The sequence below is a fragment of the Myxocyprinus asiaticus genome, chromosome 10 (assembly GCF_019703515.2).
Source record: "Myxocyprinus asiaticus isolate MX2 ecotype Aquarium Trade chromosome 10, UBuf_Myxa_2, whole genome shotgun sequence".
Taxonomy (NCBI): Eukaryota; Metazoa; Chordata; class Actinopteri; order Cypriniformes; family Catostomidae; genus Myxocyprinus; species Myxocyprinus asiaticus.
Genome location: NC_059353.1, coordinates 5328293 through 5352970, shown reverse-complemented (window position 1 = coordinate 5352970; position 24678 = coordinate 5328293). Strand labels below are relative to the sequence as shown.

The 24678-nt window shown below is 36.7% G+C and overlaps 1 long non-coding RNA gene across 1 annotated transcript in view; it reads left to right on the top strand.

Moving 5' to 3' along the window:
• The window catches only part of LOC127447411 (uncharacterized), a 28784-nt gene extending 10444 nt beyond the window's left edge, over positions 1–18340 (top strand). The window contains exon 4 of the long non-coding RNA XR_007898383.1: positions 18252–18340. This is a non-coding gene — a long non-coding RNA (uncharacterized LOC127447411). The remainder of the gene's footprint in view (positions 1–18251) is intronic.
• The last annotated feature ends 6338 nt before the right edge of the window (positions 18341–24678 follow it).

Here is a 24678-nt window from a genome sequence, read left to right as displayed (position 1 = left end):
AGACCTGACCTGTATATATACAACAAGTTCAGTAAGATTAACTGTTCAAAAGTCAATCCATATTTCCATCAGTGACTAATTTGACATTGCATACACTTTTAATGTCTATTTTTTTTTTCATGTCTCATCAAAGTTTGTTGTACAACATTAACAGTTAAGTTCTTGGAGCAATTAAAGTCACTTAAATCACTCAAACACTCGATATTATCTCAAATGTCTTCTCACTGCATTGATGTTTCATAAAGAAAATAATAAAAAAAAAAAAAAATGACAATTTAGGTAATAAATATATATTTTTTTTTTTGGATTTGGTTGACTTAAATCAATTTTCAGCTCTATTTTGCAGCAATTTTCAAGCATTTAAAACAGTAACATTAACTTCATTAACATCCAGAATGCGCTTAAAGGAATATTTGGGATTCAATGCAAGTTCAGCTTATTTGATGGCAGTTGTGGCATAATGCGGATTACTACAAAAAATTTATTTGGACTCGTTTCTCCTTTTCTTAAAAAAAGAAGCAAAAATCAAGGTTACAGTGAGACACTTACAGTACAATGGAAGTGAATGGGCCAATTTTTGGAGCATTTAAAGATCAAAATGTGAAACTTATAATTGTATAAAAAAATAATAAAATAAACACTTACACTAATTATTATCTTAAAACCTGTGTATTATTTGTGCTGTGAAGTTGTATAAATTGTAATTTTTATGGTCATTTTAGGGTTTACATTGTTACAGCGTCATGGCAACAAAGTTGTATAACTGGATACACAGAACAGGTGTAACGAGTGGCTGCTGGCAATGACGAAGACGATGACGTGAAGAAACCAAGTGCAATTTTATTGACAAACGTGATATCCAAAAAAACCTTTTTCAGTGTAGTAATTTTTGTTGCACGTTATTTTACAGTTCGTGTACTTTCAGTTTACTTACAGTGCACTTACCCAAGAAAGTACTGAGTAATATTAGGTAACTACATGTACTTAATATGGGTTAAGGTTAGAGTTAGGGTTAGTACCTAGTAATTACTATAGTTGTTGTAAATATGTAGTTCGTAAATGTAGAATAGTACTGTAAAATAAAGTGCTACCGTTATTTTATCTGTATTCACCTACAATTAAAGTACAGTATATGGTGGTGACTGTGTCCAAAAAGGACAAAAAGCACCATAAAAGTGGTTTATATGACTTAAGTATTATAAGTCTTAAGTCTTTCATTGGATGGAAAAGAGTAACGTGTACTGTACATTCTTAAACATTCTTAATCCACAGAAGTCATTCAGGTTTGGAACGACATATAGGTGAACTATTGAAAGATTCCTCTAACTGGTTCATCCAGGAAGCAGTTGTGGTTCTTGGTGACAGGTGTTGTGTTTAATCGATCCAAAATGCTGTCAGGAGAAATGCACAGCAACCTGTCAGAGATCTTGTTCTTTGAAAGATGTCCAAAACTTCTTCTGAAAGCATATGGACTTAATCTTATAATTTCTCCTCACACACACATTGTTCTGACCATTTACAGAAGGTGCTCCTGCTTTGTCCCATTGTGTCAGGTGTCCCACTGTGTGTTAAAAGGAAGGAAATCCTTTGTCTTGGCTGAACATTCTTTAAACACTTTTTTATATTAGTAGTGCTTGTTCATACTTAAGGCACCAATATAGAGTACTTCTAGTGAAATCGAAGAACAAATGGGTTTTACGTAATTTCAAGCAACATTTCTGGTCAAAAAGAATATGTTTTTGAGTTTGTTGCGGTGGTTTGAACCAACTTACTGGTGAAAACTCTCAGGAAAACTCTGTACCGGCTGTTAAACTGTTGAAATAACGTAGATTGATGGCTTCAACTGAAGAATATACTATCAATGCACAACCTTCAAACTCATGGTAGGTCTGTCTTTAAAGGTTTATAAGTTATCGTAAAAAATTAATTCAATTATGGAAACAAATATATTTTTTGCACTAGGTGTAAATAGCACAATAGTATGAGGTTGTGAATTCGTATATGTTCATTCGTACAAAATAGTACAATTTATACACCCACCAATGAGAGACGCTTTCTTCATGTCCTAATGTGGCGTTTGTTCCGTGTTAATCCAAAACTGTGTTTTAGTAACTTGAACCCCTAACCCAGTGGTTCCCAACCCTGTTCCTGGAGGCCCCCCAACACTGCACATTTTGTATATCTCCCTTTACTGACACACCCAATTCAGGTCTTAGAGTCTCCGTAAACATAACCATGATATTAATGTTAAAAGGCCTGATGTGTAATACGGAAGAAAGCGACACTTCCGGGTTCCGAACGCGTGTTCATGAAGTGTATGTCATATGTTTTCTTATGAATGAAGTCGTAATAATTGGCCACCTCGTAGTATTGTGACGAATTCTAATGACAATATGTTGGTGGAAACACAGAAATTGAAGACAAATTGCACACCTAGAGTCGCTGCAGTGGTGTGGGGTGTAATGACGGCTGTGTTTTTTTTGTGCGGACGACCAGGGTTCGAATCCGCATTTTTTCCCATTTTTTCCCATTCTATTTTCTGTCTCCACTCTTAATATATCCTTTAATACCATCACTGTGTAACAAATGTTTTGTTTTTTGTTTTTCTGGGTAGTAAGTGTTATTTCCTAATTGCTTATGCCTCAAAAGTATAGAAAATGGCTATAATTCCCCACAAAATTTGCTTTTGTGATCAGGACAGTGATATTTTGAAATTGACCTATTTCCAATGAGAAACAGGTGAATTTGTGTCTTTTCGTTCACGTTTCAAGTCCGAAAAAAACAACAACATATGAATCTAAATTAACATGTATTTATACTAAAGTAATATTCAAAGCCATGCTGTTCCATAATGGTAACAAGTACCCATCTCTTCCCCTGGCTCACTCGGTGCACCTCAAAGAGGATTACAATAGCATCAAGACCTTGCTGGACGCCTTGAAGTATGATGAGTACGGCTGGGAGTTCATAGGAGATTTCAAAATGGTGGCATTCCTGACGGGTCACCAAGGCGGTTTTACCAAGTTTCCCTGCTATCTTTGCCTTTGGGACAGCAGGACACCAAGGTGCACTACCACAGGCGGGACTGGCCAGAGCGGACCGAGTTCTCTGTGGGGAGGAACAACGTCAAGTGGGAGCCACTGCTGGACCCCCGGAAGGTGCTGATGCCACCACTGCACATCAAATTGGGCCTTTTGAAACAATTTGTCAGCGCTCAAAATAAGGAGTCGGCAGCCTTCAAGTACCCTCATGACTTCTTCCCTAAGCTGTCTGAGGCAAAGGTCAAAGTTTCTTCGTCAGACCACAGATAAAGAAGGATTTTGGATTCATATGTTGTTGTTTTTTTTTTAATTTATATGAATGAAAAGACACAAATCTGCCTGTTTTCTCATTGGAAATAGGTACATTTCAAAATATCACTGTCCTGGTCACAAAAGCAAAGTTTGTGGGGAATAATAGCCATTTTCTATACTTCTGAGGCATAAGCAATTAGGAAATAACACTTACTACCCAGGAACAAAAATTGTGTTACATAGTGTTATTCATGTATATTATTAATATAATTATAAAACTGATAGTTCTGGTCCTGGATGCTGATTGGTCAACAGCCGTGCTTTATTCATGATAAATCACAGCTCTGACCTCTTTATAGAACTTATATTTGTATCACTTCGCAGCACCCATAGCTAACAGTTATTCGTGTTGACGTGTCCGAAACGATCAAATGAGGCATCTACGTACGGGTATCTTTGCATCGTGCCTAACAGCGCCCTTCAGCCGTTACTATATTAACAACTCTCATGCCTTATTGCTTAAATAAACATGAATGTAAAGGTTGATTTTCTCACAGTAATTTGGTCATGGTGAAGTTCAGGGAATTAAGAGAAAAGTTTAATCTGCTGATTAGTGAAATTAATGGTTTTACTATAGTTATACTGTAGTAACCATGCTTTTTGGCAGAAGCCATAGTTTTAATGCAATTAACAATGGTGTTACTACAATAATATGGTTTTAATATAGTAACCATGTTTAATTTTGTGGTTACTATGATTTTATTACAAAATACCATGGTGATACTATGGCTACTGTAGTAAAAGCATGTTAAATTTTGTAAGGGAAGGTTAGGGTTAGGTTTGGGGGTAGGGCTTGGTGGTGTAAGGTGTCTGTGGGACTCTAAATAGACACTGCAGTGATGCCACTATCCTGTATAATAGTATTTAAATTAGAGGTGCAAATATTTGCACTTAGTGCAACGAATATGCTTTTTGTTGCTATTTTGCACTTAGTGCAAATAGCCTCTGCCAAAAAAGGATGGGATTTTTATTTTTGAAACCAGACTGTTGTGCTCTATTGCATAGCATTGCCAACAACCAAAGTCTTTCTAGCAAGTCAGTCCACTGTCGACCATCTTTGGAACACTCTCGGGAGGCTATTTCCAGTCATGCCAGTGCAGCTCCTGTCTACCTGAATGGGAAAAGACCGAAACCTCCAAAACGTTTGGTCGAGATTATGATCAAAGGACATATTTCAAATCAGCAGTAAAAAACTAAATTTTCTCGTCTTGTATAGCTAATGCGCATTCTCGAGTTGATTGACAGGCAATGTCTGAATCTAAAAGCTGATTGGCTCTTTTACCTTTAAGGTGGGACTTCCTTTCTACATCCGTTGACCGTTGGCAGCCGTTGGGCATTCCAATTTCTCCTATTAATTTTAATAGAAGTGGCCCATCTCTGCTAAATAATCTCTGCAACAACCTACAAGATCCTAGCATTGTGGTATCAACTTTTGCATACCACTGAAATTTTCTACAAAAAATGCAAAAAAAATAGTTTGTAACATTATAATTTTTATATTTAGCTTGTCAGGAAGTAATGAAACTCCAGTTATTCTGTTAAACAGAGAGACAAGTGTGCGGATTGACCTTGGAAATTCGCAGTTCTGTAACAATGCTGTAAATGGGCGTGGATGTGATCGTGAATATACGAATGCTTGTGAATAACTACCTCCAATTTGTCAGTTAGCACTGTTGTTTCATCTACGGATTGTAGTATAGCCGCATGACCAGGTAGATGTTTGGACCTAGATGACCGGGTCACAGCGCCATAAGGAAGTGCATAGAGGAGTTCAGGAGGGCGATGGCATAAGCAAAGAGCGAAGAGCAGCCATCCCTGAGGTTAATTAGTATTCTCTTTCCCTTCACTTTATTATCAGCTGTGTCCTCCACGCACCCGTTTAATTGCAAGAGCTGATCGAATAATAAATGGCACAGTAATTACCATTCTAAAGGAGAGATCCCTCCTTCTCTCTCTCTCTTTCTCTCTTCAGTGCACAACTCAGTGAAAAGAGATTTTTATTTTAAATTAAGTTTTTAACTGTCATCTGTCATCTTAGGTATAATTATAACTTAGACATTTTGTGCTCATTGTTCTCGCTGCGAAATTCATGGCGGCAAAATGACATTGTGACAGTGAATTTTTAAGGCACATGGAAAAGGGTGTTTAGGCGGGAATTCTCAATGCCTTTAAATGAGAAAGCAAATATGCTAATTAATCAAACTCTCTCACAGGGCAATAACACAGTTGAAATCCTGCTCTTATTTTAATATATTTTAATTAGTCTTTGGATGTGGAAATGTGGTCTGTCTTTGTGTGAAGACTTGATTGTACCTGCGTGTTTCTTCAACTATGGACATTCTTGGCAATGTGGTCTTTATGGAAATAAACTCCTAAATATACACTAAATATTTCACACTTTTTGCATAGTTTGGCCAAATTGCATATTTATTGGAAATAACACACAAATGGTAACAGTTTACAAAATGTCCCCTTTCTTAAAGGTTTATAAAGAGTGCAATTAATGACTAATAAGTTATTTAAAAATGCATTTTAAATAATTTATATGTGGTTACAACAACATTCATGCAATACTTGCCAAATAGTGAGCCATTTGCCCTCACATGTTATAAATGCTTAATAACACATATTCAACATTAGTAACCTATGAAAATGTACCTTAATGTAAAATAGACACATAGCATTTATTGAAGAATTGCCAACATTAGAAACCTGTACATAAAGTTCAGTGTGGTTTAATGGTCATCAGACTTTATTATATGATATACAGTGCATCCAGACAGTATTCAGACCCCTTCATTTTTTTCACATTTTGTTATGTTGCAGCCTTATGCTAAAATACTTTAAATACTTTTTTCCCACATAAATCTACACTCCATACCCCATAATGACAAAGCAAAAACGATATTTTTGATAACTTTGCAAATTTATAATATATATATAAACCTGAAATATCACATTGACATAAGTATTCAGACCCTTTGCTATGACACTTGAAATTTAGCTCAGGTGCATCCCATTTCTCTGGATCATCTTTGAGATGTTCTGCACTTTGATTGGAGTCCACCTGTGGCAAATTCAATTGACTGGATATGATCTGGAAAGACACACACCTGTCTATTTAAGGTCTCACAGCTGAAAATGCATATCAGAGCAAAAACCAAACCATGAGGTCAAAGGAATTGCCTGCAGAGCTCAGAGACAGGATTGTGTTGAGGCACAGAATTTCGGCTGAAATGAAGGTTCCCAAGAGCACAGTGGCCTTTGGAACAACCAGGACTCTTCCTAGAGCTGGTCGCCCGGCCAAACTGAGCAGTTTGGGGAGAAGGGCCTTAGTATAAGAGGTTACCAAGAACCCAATGGTCACTCTGGTTGAGCTCCAAAGATCATGTGTGGAGATGGGAGAAACTTGCAGAAGGACAACCATCACTACAACACTCCACCGATCTGGATTTTATGGCAGAGTGGCCAGATGGAAGCCTCTCCTCAGTGAAAGACACATAAAAAAGCACCTAAAGACTCTCAGACTATGAGAAACAAGATTCTCTGGTCTGATGAAATGAAGATTGAACTGTTTGGCTTCAATTCCAAGTGTCATGTCTGGAGGAAACCTGGCATCGTTCATCACCTGTGCAATACCATCCCAACGATGAAGCATGGTGATGGTAGCATCATAATGTGGGGTGTTTTTCAGTGGCAGGGACTGGGGGACTGGTCAGGGTTGAAGGAAAGCTGGACACAGCAAAATACAGAGATATCCTTAATGAAAACCTGGTCCAGAGCGCTCAGGACCTCAGACTGGGCTGAAGGTTCACCTTCCAAAAGGACAATGATCCTAAGCACACAGCCAAGACAATGCAAGAGTGGCTTAGGGACAACTCTCTGAATGTCCTTGAGTGGCCCAGCCAGAGCCCGTACTTGAACCCCATCTAACATCTCTAGAGAGACCTGAAAATGGCTGTCCACCGACGGTCCCTATCCAACCTGACAGAGCTTGAGAGGATCTGCAGAGAAGAATGGCAGAAAATCCCCAAATCCAGGTTTGCAAAGCTTGTCGCATCATACCCAAAAGACTTGAGGCTGTAATCACTGCCAAAGGTGCTTCAACTAAGTACTGAGTTAAGGGTCTGAATACTTATGTCAATGTTATATTTCAGTTTTTTCTTTTTAATAAATTTGCAAAGTTACCAGAAATCGGGTTTTTGTCATTATGGGGTATGGAGTGTATATTGATGTGAATTGTTTTTTAAATTTAAAGCATTTTAGCATAAGGCTGCGGCATAACAAAATGTGGAAAAAAAATGAAGGGGTCTGAATACTTTCTGAATTCACTGTATGCTGTGAATAAGAATGAAGACCTGAAAAGTGTTTTTTCAGAGGACTTTAGGTAACTAGGACTAGGTAAAACCATTCTTTTGACATCAACATGACAACACAAGAGAGTCAAGACATTACGGTAATGAATACAAACACAAAATGACATAATTCCTCCTTGTAATCTTACTATAGTAATCAATTATCAATAGTCGATTTTTTTGTGCATTGTGATGTAAATTGCAAATTCTGGCATTTTATGTTTCTGATTAATATAAGCACGAATAAGTGCATTTATTATTTTAACATGAAGGTTAAAATGCTCACTATTTGGCAAGTATTGCATGAAAGTCGCCCTTTTTCAATGACTTCAATTACTTATATTGCTTTTGTAAATGAATTATTTGTCATTAATGAATCCCTTTAAAAACCTTTAAGGAAACACTAATGAAAAGTGTTATCATGGTCTTTTTTCTTCACACATCCAGTTTCATATTTCATCTCAAGCATGCTCTTCACTCTCCTTTGTAAACGAATACACTAATATTTGATTAAAATGTATTAGTAGCAAAAATTGTTGGTAGTAATGCAGCCAAATTTGTATACAAATGAAATAAATATTTTTCACACTATAAATGTTGAAGTGGTTTTCACTTATTATTTAGATTATTATATACTGTAGTTTTAAAAATGTGACAATATTCATATTTAAAATATGATTAAAAATTATAGGTCTGAGACAAGGGTAAAAGACATAAAAGACATTTGAAAAGTAGCAAAAATATATGATAAAGGCATGGTTAAACTCTTCCAGACTGATCTCAAAGTGAAATTGGAAACTTTAGCTTAAATTGCTAAAGTTGACATTGGCTAAAGTGGTAAGTGTTGTTGGGCGTACAAGCACGTTTGAGCTCCATTCGCCTGTAATGTCCACGGAGGGGCACCAAAAGCGAGTTGTGAAGTGAGTTGTTTTCAGCTGTCTAGGCTGTATTACAGTAAAGAGGAATGCATAGTTTAAAAACTGTACATTCAATCCAAACCCCAAACCTAAACCTAGCCATCAGCAGAGTAAAAATGTAAAGTTAGAGGGACAAATGCAACCTCCGAATCATGTTAGTCCCTGATTGTGCGAATGCGATTACTTCCTGGTTTTGACACAGGATCCGATTCTGGGTCTTCCAAGCTGCTGACACAACACGCTTCTGGTCGCACCACAAATGCAGGAGTCAATGCAAAAATGTCTGATAGGAGATGCCACTTGTTGGTGTAATGTGGCCAATCCTAAGGTACTGGAACAATGGGTACTGCCAACTTCCTGTGTGATCATATTGGATCTTCGTAAATAAATAAATAAATAAATAATAATAATCAACATATGAAAATTAAAAGTGCCCATAGCAGGGATGTGCAAATCTGCCAATTTTCATAATCGACTAGTCAGTCGGTTATGTTATCTAATAATAATGTATAATTAGGCTCCATTATGTTCATGTGGCCACGATCAGATGCCTTTTAGAGGTATATACGGACACTAAGTGCAGCACTTCAACATGTTGTCAAATGGATATTCAAACAGATTGATGCACTTCAATGAAACCGGATTGCTTCAGGGCAATCTTCGCTGCACATTCAAAAGCACAGAACTGCAAGATAATATTGCGGGTGCACATCTAGTTCACAACATCAAGCTGTTTAAACTGTTTTTACTGCAACTATTTATATAAGCAATGACAGACAGAATCAGCAAAAGACTTAAATCTCTCCTCAACACCTCACAAATAAGGGAACATTACTTAGCAGATATTTAACATCCAACAGTGATTGTCTGAAAATGTATTGTTGATGCAGGGGTTTACTGTTACAGCAGCGCATAAAAGAACTAAACCTAAAGTATTAAAGAGACAAAACTTTTGGGTCCTGGGTAGCTCAGCGAGTAAAGATGCTCACTACCACCCCTGGAGTTGAGAGTTTGAATCCAGTGCGTGCTGAGTGACCCCAGCCAGGTCTCCAAAGCAACCAAATTGGCCCAGTTGTTAGGGAGGGTAGAGTCACATGGGGTAACCTCCTCGTGATTGCTATAATGTGGTTCTCGCTCTCGGTGGGGCGCGTGATGAGTTGTGTGTGGATGCCACGGAGAATAGTGTGAAGCCTCCACACGCGTTATGTCTCCGTGGTAACACGCTCAACAAGCCACGTGATAAAATGTGCAGATCGACTGTCTCAGATGTGGAGGCAACTGAGATTCATCCTCCGCCACCCAGATTGAGGCGAGTCACTACACCACCACGAGGACTTAGAGCACATTGGGAATTGGGCATTCCAAATTGGAGTGAAATGGGGAGAGAAAAAAAAGAGACGAAACTTCTTGCAGATGGTTTTACTGTGCTGATAAGTATTCAATTTTAAGCACAGCAAGCTATCATCATGTAAAAACTCTCTCTAAGAAGTTTAGTCTCTCAGTGTCTCCCATTAAAACCACCACCACTAAAAATATACATTTTAGTAGTCGACCCCTCTAATCGACTAGTCAGTTGTTAGACGATAGTGTCGATTAGTTGACCACCTAGGTACAACTCTAGCCCTTAGTAACTTCTACCTTGAACACATTCCCTCAATTTGCAAAAAAGCCAAGTCTGCTGATAACACAACTCTTCATATTTAGATAGTTCTGGGTCATCTTCATACAGTCAGGTTTGCTCTTTTTTTTTAAAGTGGACATTCTACCAATAAAGCACCAATGCTTGGTTTAACCAGGTGTGTCTACATGAGAAGCATTCAGGTGTGTCTTATTCTCACTGCTCCTGGCGTTCCGAGCCATAGTCACCTGGCCAGATATCACCGGCCTCCACCCAGGTCAAGACAACTTCCTAGACCACGGAGAAGTTAAATTACAGCAGAGTTCTCGGAGCAGAGAGCAAGGGGGCCGCATTGATTGCATAGGGCAACAATTGATTTTGTCCATTACGCGGTGAGAATGTTTCCATCCTGTGCAGATCAGACTGCCCTCCTCCTGTGGGTGGAGATAAGACCCCGCTGCATTGTGGCTGCCTAATCTGTGTGACGGCACTTGTCTGTGCTTAAATTGATGTGGCTTTTCATGCGGCCACGTGTGGCTCTGTGCGGGGGGATTCTCCTCACCCCCTGTCTCAGATCCACTCAGACCACTGAGAGCCATTCACATCAGCAAACATGAGAGGGATTTGCATCAATACAGATATTTGGCTTGGAATTTGTTCCAGTGAATGTTTCTAAAGAAAGTAAAGAGATTTTAATGATGTCCATGAGTTTTTTATTGTCTTTACAGTGGGGCGCAGGGCAGAAAAGGGTCAGAAGCATTAAAAAGGGATTTAAAGGGATGTCATTCAGTAAATACTAGAGATTTACAGAAGAAAAAAAAAATCCCAGCTTTTTAACAAACATCATGCATTGTAATGAGGACAATTCATGGAGATGAAGTGTTTTAACCTCGCAGTGTGAATTCTCACATACTCTTAGCACATAGCACTTCTTTGTAGACAAAACATTAAAAAAAAGAACATTACAGTCAACATGAATTAAAATGTTACTCTATTACTTTCTTAATAAACATTCATGGTCTCATTGTAAATGATTCATCAGTGCTTGACATACATTTCTACAGAATTCTATTTTGCAGCGGGAAACACTATTGAGTTCTGAGTGATTTGTGAGTTTGTGATTTTTTTGGAGCAATTCATTAAAGGGGTCATGTCATGAGGAATCAAGTCTTTCTTGATATTTTGACATATAAGAGGTCTTTCTACTGTAAACATACAGTCAATTTCAGATCTCAAAGCTTAATCCCCAATGCATTAAAAGCATTTATTGGAACCAAGCTGCAAAAACGCCTTGTTCTCTAATTCTGCGACTTCCCTATGTCATTTGGGGGCTCATTAATTCATGACCGTTTCAACAGCAACAACATCAACGCCTACTTCACATCATCGCACCCTTGGCCTTGCCAACTGGTGCTTCTGTTCCTAAACAAAGAGAGAAGGACAAACAAAGTCTGCTGTAGCTTAACTATTCCTGAACACCAAAGGGGATCCATCTGGACTATTTTTAATTATTTTGTATTTAAACATGCACAGACAGACGTCTCTGACCACTTGATACATATCACACCCTGCTTTTAAAAGATGTGTGTCAAGTTACAAATCTGAAGAGGAGAAGCTATTCTCTGTCATTCAGCTGGTGCCTCTTACTGTTTTGAGCACAGATGCATCATGGACACGTTCTTTTGCAATCTGCGCTATTTTTAATTGTTGGTGTATGAAAACATGTGCTGGATGGACGTCTTTGTTTAGATGTGTTTCCGGCGATGTGCATTTCAGTGCAGGATGATGCATGGAAACTGGATGTGCCTTGGACTATGTATGCACGTCATGTGGATGTGTTTACAGTGTATTTCAGTGTGGATTGCTTGTGAACAGTCATAAAACTATTCATGCTTTGCAAAGGAACTGTTATTGAAGGATGGGAAAATATTTGGACCCGATGCAAAACAGTAAGTAAAAAGTTCCATTCATGAATATTTAAAATGTTTGACAATCTGTTTACACCGGGCGCGTCTGTTGATGCAATACAATGCAAAGGCTTGAGGCTGTATACACCGGGTGCCTCGGCACAAATTATCTAAACCATTTATTTGTGTTGTTTGCAGTAGTAGCACCAGCACGTGCAGTGCAAAATGGAACGGGACATCTGTTCACTGTCTGCGAAATGTGACGTGCCTCAACGAATGCTTCCACAGTAGACAGCATCATTTATTATAATGAGTTTTATAGCTTTTGACATGATGCGACACTTTCTCTCTATTGAGCTAAACATAACACATAATCTACACATAAGCTACACAAATGTATTTTCTCTAGAATTTAACAGATGCACAACTTTCTGAATTTTTGTACACCCAAATGGCAAAAGCCAAATCATACTGTTCATGGGTTACACTCGCTATAGTTTACTTCCACGTTGCTTCCTCGTCAAATAGCAATGTCAAAAGTAAATCAAGTCAGTCACTGACACATCAGCATATATAATATGCATCTGTACACAATGAGGAATACTGATAGTATCACCATTGTCACTAGGGATGTGCTCGAAGCTGAAAAACCTATTCGGAAAGGCACGGATAATTACTTCAAAACGAATAACGATTCATCCGAATAATATAAAAAATATTTGTTTAATCATGATAATCCAAGAGACACAAGCATAAAGCGACATTGAAAAATGAACATATTCTGAATTACAAAAAATTTATGAATCTGTGCAGCCAATATTTCTAAAGTGTAAACCTTATGAATGAAAATGCGCATGGTGTGATTTCAGATCAGATGGCCGTGGTCTCGACTCCATTTGCAGTCTCTGTAAAATGTGCACGTCTGGAGCTGGTCAAGTGTAATACGACATCATGTACACTTTCCACTTCTTGAAATGTCTATGTTAATGTATCACATGATTCCCATGTATTTATTTATGGCCTAATCCTGAGCACGATGTTAAATTCCTGACTTGAAGTGATGATTTCACGTCGGAGCTCGTCTATCTGTCTCTAAAAGTTGACCACATTTATATCCACATCAGCGATTAAGGTAATTATCTGGTTAAGACTTTATTCCGAAAAAAGTTAAAATGCTCCATAAAGGTTTAAATGCTCCATAGAGTATTCATCTATTTGGAATATTCCTGCTTCTGTAAAATGAAGGAACTGAAATATGCTCAATCTTTTTTTTCTACTTCTTCTTCTTTAAACTGTGCTAAATTTCAGAATGTTACCTGTAAGTGTTCTTGAGCTCTGAAAAGGCGCTGTATACAGTTAACATTATTATTAATATTATTATTATTATTATTATTAATTAATTAAATAATTGTGTCCTATTGTAAACATTCCTGATAAACTTACAGGACTTTCACCTGTTTCTAGGCTATATTGATTTATTATATTTCTTTTAATGCTTGAATTTGTGTTTATTATTCACTGCAAAATGTATGCTTGACATTTCATATTTGCTTGACACCTCCTGCCTCCAAAATAATGTTGTTATACATGCACAGACAAATGAAAATTCTGTTTCAGAAGGATATTAATATCAGAAATACCAGGAGAAACCAAAGTTGACAACATATTCCACGGTTAATGTTTTTTATTATAATTTAATTAAATAATAATTGTAAAATAATAATAATAATAATAATAATAATAATAATTATTATTATTAAACAGATAATTTTGTCCCCTAATTGTAACACCCCTAATTGTCACACAGAAAATCAATGTGATATAGTAGTAATTTGTATGACTATAGTACTAATTTGTCTTGTAATAAACAAAGAAATAGATATCCTGTGATACTCCACTTATATACAGTAGATATGAAATAATCATAAAAACCTGATTTATGGAAGTGCAAAAAAGAGACTCTACTAAAGATCTAGGGTCTTTAATGATTTTGGTAATTAAGCAGTTATAAAAAAATAAATATTTTTTTGCAATTCTGCCCATTATTATTTTTTTATTTATTTTATTTTATTTATTTATTTTTTGTTTTTTTTGTTTTTTTGTTTTTTGTTACACTACTCAGAAGAGAAAGGTTGAGGAATACTAAAGAGCTGTGGGCACAACTTTAAAAATGTATTAGATACAGGGGCTGGAATGAGGTTCTGGGTCACTAAAGACCCAATTTATGCATTAAAGGGTTAAATTTAGGCTAGTTTTAGATAAAACATTTGAATAATCATTAAAATATGTCAATATGGGTGTTGTTTATCTTCAACAAAGCAAGTAATGTCTTGGTTAAACATTTTTTTATTAAATTTATCCATGTGAAAATTGCACATCATGACTCTGGCTCTGCAAGTGAATATATCTCCAAGATTATAATGGTGATCACAAGTAACCTCAGATCATGAGATTCATCCGCTCAGAAGAGAAGTGCCAAAATACAACTGATGTAAGAAACAAAACAGTGTTCCTACAGGAAGTTCCTTGCAGTTTATATTTCAACCACAGATGTCGATATAGAGCTCAAAAGTTTGGTATTTCAGCTTTAATAAGTCAAAATAAATTGTGCATTGTTTATGTAATTCACATTAACTAATGTTAATATATGCAAATTTTAATTTTAAAAAGCGTATTAGTACATGAAATTTAAATTAACATAGTTTATGTTCAAATTAACCAAGATTAATAAATGCTCTCAAAGTATTGCTCATCATTTCATGTTAACTGATGTAGTTAACTAATGTTAATAAATACAACCTTATTGTAAAGTGTTACTCATTGTGAATTGTAAATAAGTCAGGTAAAATATGATTTCTTCCACCTCTGAAAAAATTTTCCTTTTCTGCTGACATCAACTAGGCCATGGATAATGTTAACCAATAACCCAAATATTTAGGCATTATTTAAGCAAACTCGCATTCAGGTCTGGCTCCATTCTGGTATGCTCATCTAATATCCTGAATGCAGCTTAATGCTGACTTTAAAATGAACAACATCAACAAGAAACTGTGCTCATTAGGTAAAACAAGGCCCTGCGCATAACTGATTACAGGCAGCCTTGCTCCCGTATGAAAGGCACTTAGTCAGGTAAGCACCACTAAGTAGCTATATTAACCCAATATATCTTACACTGAATAAACGGCACTCTGTAACGCTGCCCTGCTAAGCCCTGTAACATGCTTTATTAGGCAGCCTTGAGGTGAACGTTATCTATCAGCCTGCTCTGCATCAAGAGCCCCCCACATGCAGAGAACATTGCATGCTCATCTGTTCCTCTCTAACTAGACAAACCCTGATGCTGATTAATGGCAGCTAAACTTACAGGCACTCTGTCAGTGATGTTACACACGGAGGGTAATATATGGGAGCCATTAAATACACATCATTTTCCTGGCATGAAATATGTTGACCCCGATCTTATTACACACATAATTAAAAGTGTTCAACAGTTCTGCGGCCGCGCCTGGTAGAGAAGTGTTGTTCACCGACAGACACAAGTCAAATTTATGCTATGCGAGAACGTCATTTGTTTCATTCATCTTTTAGAGTGCCGTTTTCTCAACTGTGCATATACATTATTTTTTATTAGAAAGTCTGATTCACAAACTTGATTTCATTGAGACTGATTTATTTTATAATTATTGCTAACAAAAGCAGCCACTTCTGCAGTCATTTATGGGTATTTCATAAAGTGCATCAGTATGTTAACCTTCTGAGACATGAGCGTGACTGTGGTGTGCATTTTCCATTTCCCTTTTTGATTTGTAAATAGTAGCACCTAATAAACATGCAAAAAAAAAATAATAATAAAAAAAACAAAAATAAAAAAAAAAAAATTATAGACCAAATAGTTTTCCTAAAAAGTGATGTCAACATATGTGGAAAGCGAGACAACACTGTGAAATTTTAAATAACATTAAGCTATAGAAAGTCATTTTATTTAAATCAGATGTTTTATTATGTTTCCAAGAGTGTTTATTATTCATGTTTTGAGACGTTATAGACATTACATCAGAAATGAGCATAATTCATTTTATTCAAAGTAATAGCCAGCATCATCCAATCTCTGCCAACCATTTTAAAATAAAATTATACATTATACATCTTTAATCTATGTACTGATTATCATTGTCCTATGTCTGCCAAACATTTTGAGTGGTCCAAACATCATCTGCAGTCTAAAACTAAACTTTTGGTCGGATTTAAGATGTGAATGCACTGTGCTGCATAGAGAGCTATAGGATGCTCCCTTGCTCCCTATTTAGTGAGTGACTTGCCTTCCTCCGACTCTTAAAACTCTATCTTCCTATGGAGTTAGAATTGTTTCTAATTTAGAGACAAATAGAAAGTTGTTTCACAAATAAATTGAATGAGATCCACAAATAAATTTAAGGAGTTTCACAAAAATGGAATAAATTCACAAATAAAAAGAGTGAGATTTGCAAATAAAAAAACATTATTTACAAATATATTTTTTAACTCACGAACACAACTTTGTCCAGCATTCATTTGTGAATTACACGCATTTATTTGTGGATCACTTGCTGTGCATTTGTGAATGGCAGCTCACAATTGTGAATTCTGAAACATTTATTGCGAGAGAGCTGCGGGCAATCCACAAATAGGTGAACTCCATCCATCGTCTACTCAAGCCAATCAGATAACAGCCACATTACTCGGACCAGTCGTAGCACGTTCTATCTTCAACCAGTCACGCTTCACTTTACTATCAGGGCGGGACCAGAGACACAGTGCTCTCATGAGCATGGAATCAATTACATACAGATAAACTCCAAGGAAGCAAACTTTTAAAGAAACAGATGCCATCAGAGGAATACTGTGACTTAAGTTTCATATCATTTCCTCTCGGTTATAAACATGTGTAGTGTCTTGTTAAATGATGACAGCTGAAAATTTGTAGAGTGCACATTTGTAGAGTGTCCTGATCATTAGCTTTATAGCTAACCTGGCTGTATGAGTCTGCTATTTTAATTTTAACCAAGTTTCTTGACTGAAATGTGTCGTCAAAACCTTTACTCTTAATGTTACATGGCAGATCCAAACATACACACTACTAGACACTACAAAAGATCAGTAGTACAAATAGTGTCTTTATCTTTATAAATCATGAATCATATTAGATGATCTTAGGAGAACAAACCATAAATTAATACCCTATATTACACAGTGTACAAGATCTGCTATGCCAATAATTTGGTTTCACAATAAGTTAATGTGTGTATATATATATATATATATATATATATATATATATACACACACACACACACACACACACACACACACTACCGGTCAAAAGTTTTGAAACACTCATTAATTATTATATATATATATATATATTACATTTTAGAATAATAGTAAAGTCATCAAAACTATGGAATAACATAAATGGAACTATGGGAATTATGTTGTGACTAAACAAAATCCAAAATAAATCAAAACTGTGTTATATTTTAGCATCTTCAAAGTAGTCACCCTTTGCCTAGAATTTGCAGACATGTACTCTTGACATTTTCTCAACCAACTTCTTGAGGTATCACCCTGGGATGATTTTTAAACAGTATTGAAGGAGTTCCCATCTATGTTGGGCACTTATTGGCTGCTTTTCTTTATTATTTGGAAAGCAGCCAATAAGTGCCCAATTTCCATTTCAAAAACTTTTTTTTTTTTCTAATTAAATGTTAGTTTTATAATTAAATAAATTAATATGGTGGCACAATTATATTTTTGTCTACAAAATCTCAAACATTTAAGCATACGCCTTCAGATCAAAAGATTTTTAAGATCATGAGAAACATTTCAGTCAAGTGTTTCAAAAGTTTTGACCAGTAGTGTGTGTGTGTGTATATATATATATATATATATATATATATATATATATATATATATATATATATATATATATATATATATAAATTAATTGCAATTCAAAGGATTTATATTTTTAGCACTAAATGTTATGGCAGACCAGTCCAATGTTACTCACAAGAAATTAAGTTAACCCTGTAAAACAATGTGTGTTTCACTTATTTACTCAGGAAGTATATGGGCTGCGAGATACAGGAGGACAATAATAATAATAATAAAAGAGTTGCAAGGATACTGGAGAACTGGTGCTCTCTGCTCCACATCACAAAAAGATGGAAACAGTTGTGGGACTTTTGTGCTTCTGGTGGTAAGACATCACAAAGCTATATGGCCCAAACTTGTTTGTGTAACATGTTCTTTTCTATACAGTAATGGACTTGTTTTTAACATGTAACTGTTATTTTTTCCAATCATTTGTGCAGAATGCTCTTACCCTGGCTAGGAGTATGACGTGGCAATGACGTTGTTCATGTACAACCAGCTCGAGCAAAATGCAAGCACTCCAGTTGTAATGCTCAATACCAGTGTTTGTGTGTGTAAAAACAAGTACTCAAATTTATTGTCTTTTGTAGTTACATGCATGACAACCTGTCAATTGTAACCAAAAAATTATACTTTTTTGGCATCAAACTTGCTTTAAAGTGTTAAAAAACAGACACTCTTTAAAATTCTATTCTCCTCAAAATGCCTTGATAGAACTCAATAAAAGATTTGTCAACTAAATGGCAAAAAATATTTTGTCAAATGAGATGAGTCATCATTTATACTCGTATTCATGTTGTTCCAAACCCAAACGACTGACTTTCTTCTGTGGGAGGAACTCAAAAGAGATGTCAGGAATTATGATAGGGACTGACAGCCTCACTTTCATTTCAGCCTCATTAGCAGCATCTACATTTTACAATGTATTCTCATATTCCACAGAAGAAACTAAATGGTACAGGTTTTTAAAAAAAACAAAACAAAAAAAACATGAGGGTGAGTAAATCACAGAATTTTCATTTTTAAGTAAGTCAACCCAAAGACAATGTTACGGTTTTACGTTTACATTTTGTATTGCACTTTCATTTCAAGACATGACATTGTAACTTAAAGGAAATCTGACATAACAGAAAAGTAAAGAATATCATATTACACATTATAAAAGGTGTCCTGTATTGGAGATGGAACCACTGAGTTTTGGAGCAGGTGAGTCAAATGCTCAAAGTTGATAGGCAGGAAACATCTGAAAAAGATGGCAATAATTAATGAGTCAATTATCACTGTCAGAACATGATGCTGTATTTTATGAAGGAACCCTGTAATAGTACCTCCTAAAACATTCACACAAAAGTACTAAAATGCAAAATTCTAATAAATATTACCTTAAAACTGCTTTTATTAAATACATTAACATATGCGAAACCAAATGATTGGCATAGCAGATCTTGTACACTGTGTAATATAGGGTATTAATTTATGGTTTGTTCTCCTAAGATCATCTAATATTATTCATGTTTTATAAAGATAAAGACACTATCTGTACAACTACTTTTGTAGTGTCTAGCAGTGTGTCTGTTTGGATCTGCCATGTAACATTAAGAGCAAAGGTTTTGACGACATATACAGTACATACATTTTCCATTATGTAGCTATGAGTTTCAGTCAAGAAACTTGGTTAAAATTAAAATAGCAGACTCATACAGTCAGCCAGGTTAGCTATAAAGCTAATGATCAGGACACTCTACAAATGGCCAATTTTCAGCTGTCAACATTTAACAAGACACTACACATGTTTATAACTGAGAGAAAATGATATGAACCTTAAGTCACAGTATTCCTCTGATGGCGTCTGTTTCTTTAAAAGTTTGCAGCCTTGGAGTTTATCTGTATGTAATTGATTCCATGCTCATGAGAGCGCTGTGACCCTGGTCCCGCCCTGATAGTAAAGTGAAGCGTTATTGGTTGAAGATAGAATGTGCTACGATTGATCCAAGTAATGTGGCCGTTATCTGACTGGCTTGAGTAGACGAAGGGTGGAGTCCGCCTATTTGTGGATTGCCCACAGCTCTTGCGCAAGAAATGTTTCAGAATTCACAATTGTGAGCTGCCATTCACAAATGCACAGCAAGCGATCCACAAATAAATGCGTGTAATTCACAAATGAATGCTGGACAGAGTTGTGTTTGTGAGTTAAAAAATATATTTGTAAATAATGTTTTTTATTTGCAAATCTCACTCTTTTTATTTGTGAATTTGTTTCATTTTTGTGAATCTCTTTCCATTTGTCTCTGAATTAGAAACAATTCTAACTCCATATCTTCCTATACAGGGTCTTGCTTGTACAGGCTGCTGAATCTATTCAAATATTTTCCAGCAGGTGGTATCTTTTTATTTCTTGATATTTCATCTGAAAATTTGTATCTTTGACAAAGCTCAACAATGGCCTTTTCTGCCTTTAAGAGATCATTCAAGGATGTGGACTGCCCACAAAGTGATGTCTTGAATGCTTTGATTTTATCACATAGCCTTTTACTTTGGCTTGTAATACCTGTTTGCATGCAACTTGACTGGATCTCATTCCTTTTTGCACTGAGCAAGTGGAGGATATTTTTTAACGTCAAGATGTTTAAGCAGTTGTCTGGTGGGATTATCTATATCATTATCTTTGATGTCAGTGCTGTAGACGGTAGTGTTCCTTTTGATTTCTGGGTCATCAAGAGAGAGTAACATGGATGCCATGGATTCCTTAGGCCACTCCTCTTCTTTCTTCCATAGAAAGTCTGGTCTGCGGATCCACTCCTTGCACTTCACCAATATGCTTGCACGAATACCTTTTTGATGTCAAGTCAATAGGGTTCTTCTTTGTTCTGATGTGTCTCCACTGTGATACATCGGTATTTTCTCTAATAACAGAGATTATATTTGCCACAAATGCACAAAATCATGCATTTCCATTTGCAATGTACTTCAGCACTGATTGGCTATCATTCCAAAATACTGAGCTTTTGAGATCTATCTCCAAGTTGTTTCTCAGCATATTGTCCACTCTAACTGCTAGCACAGCAGCTGCAAGTTCTAAACGTAGAATTGTGATTAGCTTGAGAGGGGTCACTCTGGCTTTGCCCATCATGAAAGTCACATGTACAGTGTGTTTATCAATGGTAAACCTCAGGTGACTCACTGTACTCTATTCCTGCTCACTGGCATCTGAAAAATGATGTAGCTCAGCCTGTGTCAGTGGTCCAAAGCCAGATGGCTTCTCACAACCTGCCACTCTAAAGTCTTGCATCTTGTCAGGAACATTAATTTACTTTGTCCATTTATCTGATGCAGTTTCAGCACTTTCAAAATCGCATTTAGATATTTATTCTGTCAATTTAATATTTAATCGTCTGACAGCACTAATTTAAACACTTTATTCTCCACACACAACAACAATCCAAGAAATCTTTTAGTGGGAAGCTTTTCCCTGTCCAGATCCAACTCTTTTACATCATGAGCTCTTTTGGGATATGTGCAAGAACAGTGCGACTGTTATTCAACCATTTAGTGAGGTGAAATCCTCCTGTTTGACAGAGAGACGTAAGGTCTTTTATAAATTCCACTGCTTCATGTTCTGTTGGAATAGACTTCGAGCAGTAATCAACATTAAATCTGTTCAAAATTGCTCTTACTACCTCAGACCGAAAACTTGGCAACTTTGTTGTTCTTGGCAGTTAGTCTTAGAGCAAAGTAATCACAACTGGGAGAAGATACTGCCCCAAAAAGATGCACTACCAAACAATGTTCTAGAGCAGGCATACTGACGTCACCACCTGAGAGATACAGAAAAATACAACTGATAATGGCAGTACTGTATCGAGAGGCTGCTGGGCAGGCTAGGTCGGGTAACCATGCTGCTTAATGTTTTCAGCAGCAAGTCTGGAAAGCCATTTATAGATGTCCATAATGTCAACAATTAGTTATCACTTGCTGATATATGCTGATATAGATAGCAGCATATCAGAAAGAAGCATTAGCGGATAGCACGAAGAAAAAAAAAACTTTACTCATTTCCGGTTGAATTTGCAGGTCGACCAATCAATGTATCAATTTACTGGGTTCAGACGTCACAACCATGGTCCGCCCATCATGGACCGTTCGCTGTGCAACCCACTTCTGGACTTGAAGCAAATAAACGATTTAATTTATAGCATTTTAAAGAGTTCTTAACGAAGGTTCGGGAGGAGTTTGTCAAGTTAGTCACAATGCAAGCACATAAAAGCAGCTGCATACCTCACTCCCGTGACAATTCTTTGATCATTTGGTCCCGCCCACTTACCTGAAGCAGACCGCATGGCTCTCTGCTCAGAACGAAGCTTTTCTGCTCATCCATCAAAATTCCTCCATGGCTGTTCCTCGCCTTTACCAAAATCTGCTGCCACAGCTGCTCACTATAGCCGCAAGCAGCCACCACTCTGGGATGCATTTCCTAAAAGCACCGTAAGCCTAAATAGATTGTGGAAATCATTGGCGCCAATGGGCTCTACAATCAACTTAACTTGTGATGCTTTTAAGAAAATGCAACCCTGGCCTATTTACCCTTGCTTCAGCCCCCTAAAGCTGCATACAGTTTTTGTTCCCTTAATTTTCCTCTCGAAGCAGACCCTAGCACAAGGTTGGCTCTTCAAGCGGCGGGACGTGCTTTGTGTCGCACTCCATGTCTCAGCTCGTTTATTCCTTGTCTCCTCTCCTTGCAGCCTTTGAGATCACCTTGGTATCTAGCTCCAATAATCATACAGCATGCACTCTTTCTGCAAAATTCTATTCAAATGTGTAGCTCTATGGATTGTTGTATGACTTTTCTCTCCTCCCACAACCCAGGACAAATGCTTCATGCAGAGGGATTCAATCCATCTCATTTTAATAAATTCTTTATTTCTGTATGCCACATGTTGTAAAAGCAATATTTAAAACTAGTGGAGCAGAAACAGACTCACAAGAGGCTTGACTAAATAACTTAATTGCTGTTTGGTTACTTAAGTAACCATCAAATCTGTCATAACTCAAAGCTCAATGTAAATATGTATAAACCAGTGCCAAATGATTTGGCTTCGCATTCTGCTTTTCATTCTTAGAATATAGCTCCTTTTTCCCTATCCGATATGACCCGCAGGTAAATATAGTGCCCTTGAAGTATTACTTTTGCTAGACATTTGCCTACTGGCCGCTGAGTGCAGCACGGCATTATTTACCAATAATTAGCAATAATAATGATTATTGGTAAATAATGTACCAATATTTTATATTACAGAGTTGAGAGTACACAGCAGTTTTCAAATATCTCTCAATGTCAACAGATTTACCACAGTGTGCATCCTCCCACCCTCGCTTTGCACTTTGTACATTAACGAATGTGTGAGGCTAGCATTGTTTGAAGAGGCTTGACTTTACTTGAAAATTAGTAGGTTCCTTATGACAGTGTTCTACAAATGGTATATTGAGTTTGTACTTTGCTTTTCTATTTAACGCTAGTATGGAAACCTGAACATCAAACACAATTTATTAAATTCCATTGTTAATCATGTAGAAGAATCATGAGGGCAAACAAAATAGCTTGTCAAATGTTTTTAAGGAATGTGTCTTGAAGAAAGTCAGCTATCCATTTCGACCAAACACCAACCGCTGTTCGGTGAGTTTATTATCCTGCCCTGTGGCATGCGCTATAGTATGCACTAAACAGCAACTAGCATAAGTATTTCTTCATCCCCACTGCAGTTAGGTTATTAACCTTTACAGGGTTTGTTTTAGTACATGTCCATGGCTCATGTATTGTTATTTTAATAATTAACGTCAATGTATTATGTTTATCGCACACAAGTTGAATCTGGGCTTATAGCAAAGACCAAACTGAACTTATAATATTGAAATAATTATTGCACCATAATAATATGCCAAAACAGCAAAAGTTGCAGTACTGCCATTATCAGTTGTATTCACTGATTGCTTAGATTTGGGATTTCACAGAAACATTCCAAATGTTCCTGCTGTCATCTTTAGAACTCCCAATAGAGATAAACCTACAGGGGTGTATTGCTTTCAGCAGGTGCCTAACAGAGTTTATACCATGGGTCTGTTGAATGCTTGATTCTGATTGGTTGACAGAAGTTCTTAGGTGTGCAATTATTTTTCAGTAAAGCAACAGCTATGAAGAAGTTCCAGGTCTTGACCGCATAACACCCTGTCTACATCGCAACGGCTTGAGGCTGTCTACACTGGCGTCGACAATAACATTCTAAACCGATCATTTTGTTGTTGGCAGTAGTAGCGGCAATGCGTGAAGTGCAAAATGGAAAGGGGACACCCGTTTACTGTCGGCACGAGTGATGTGCCGCAATGGACGCTTCCAGTGTAGACAGCATCATTGATTATAATGCAGTTCTATTGCTTTTGATGCGACACGCCACCCGCGTCCGGTGTAGACAGAGTGTAACGGTTCCATATCACTTTGCCAAATTACTTCAGTTATTCCAAAAAGCTGAACAGGCTACCACAGCAAAATAACCACATAAAAAAAGACATTGGCTAAGTACATCAGGTAAGAATGACAAATAATGTCATTCCTACTGTAAAATA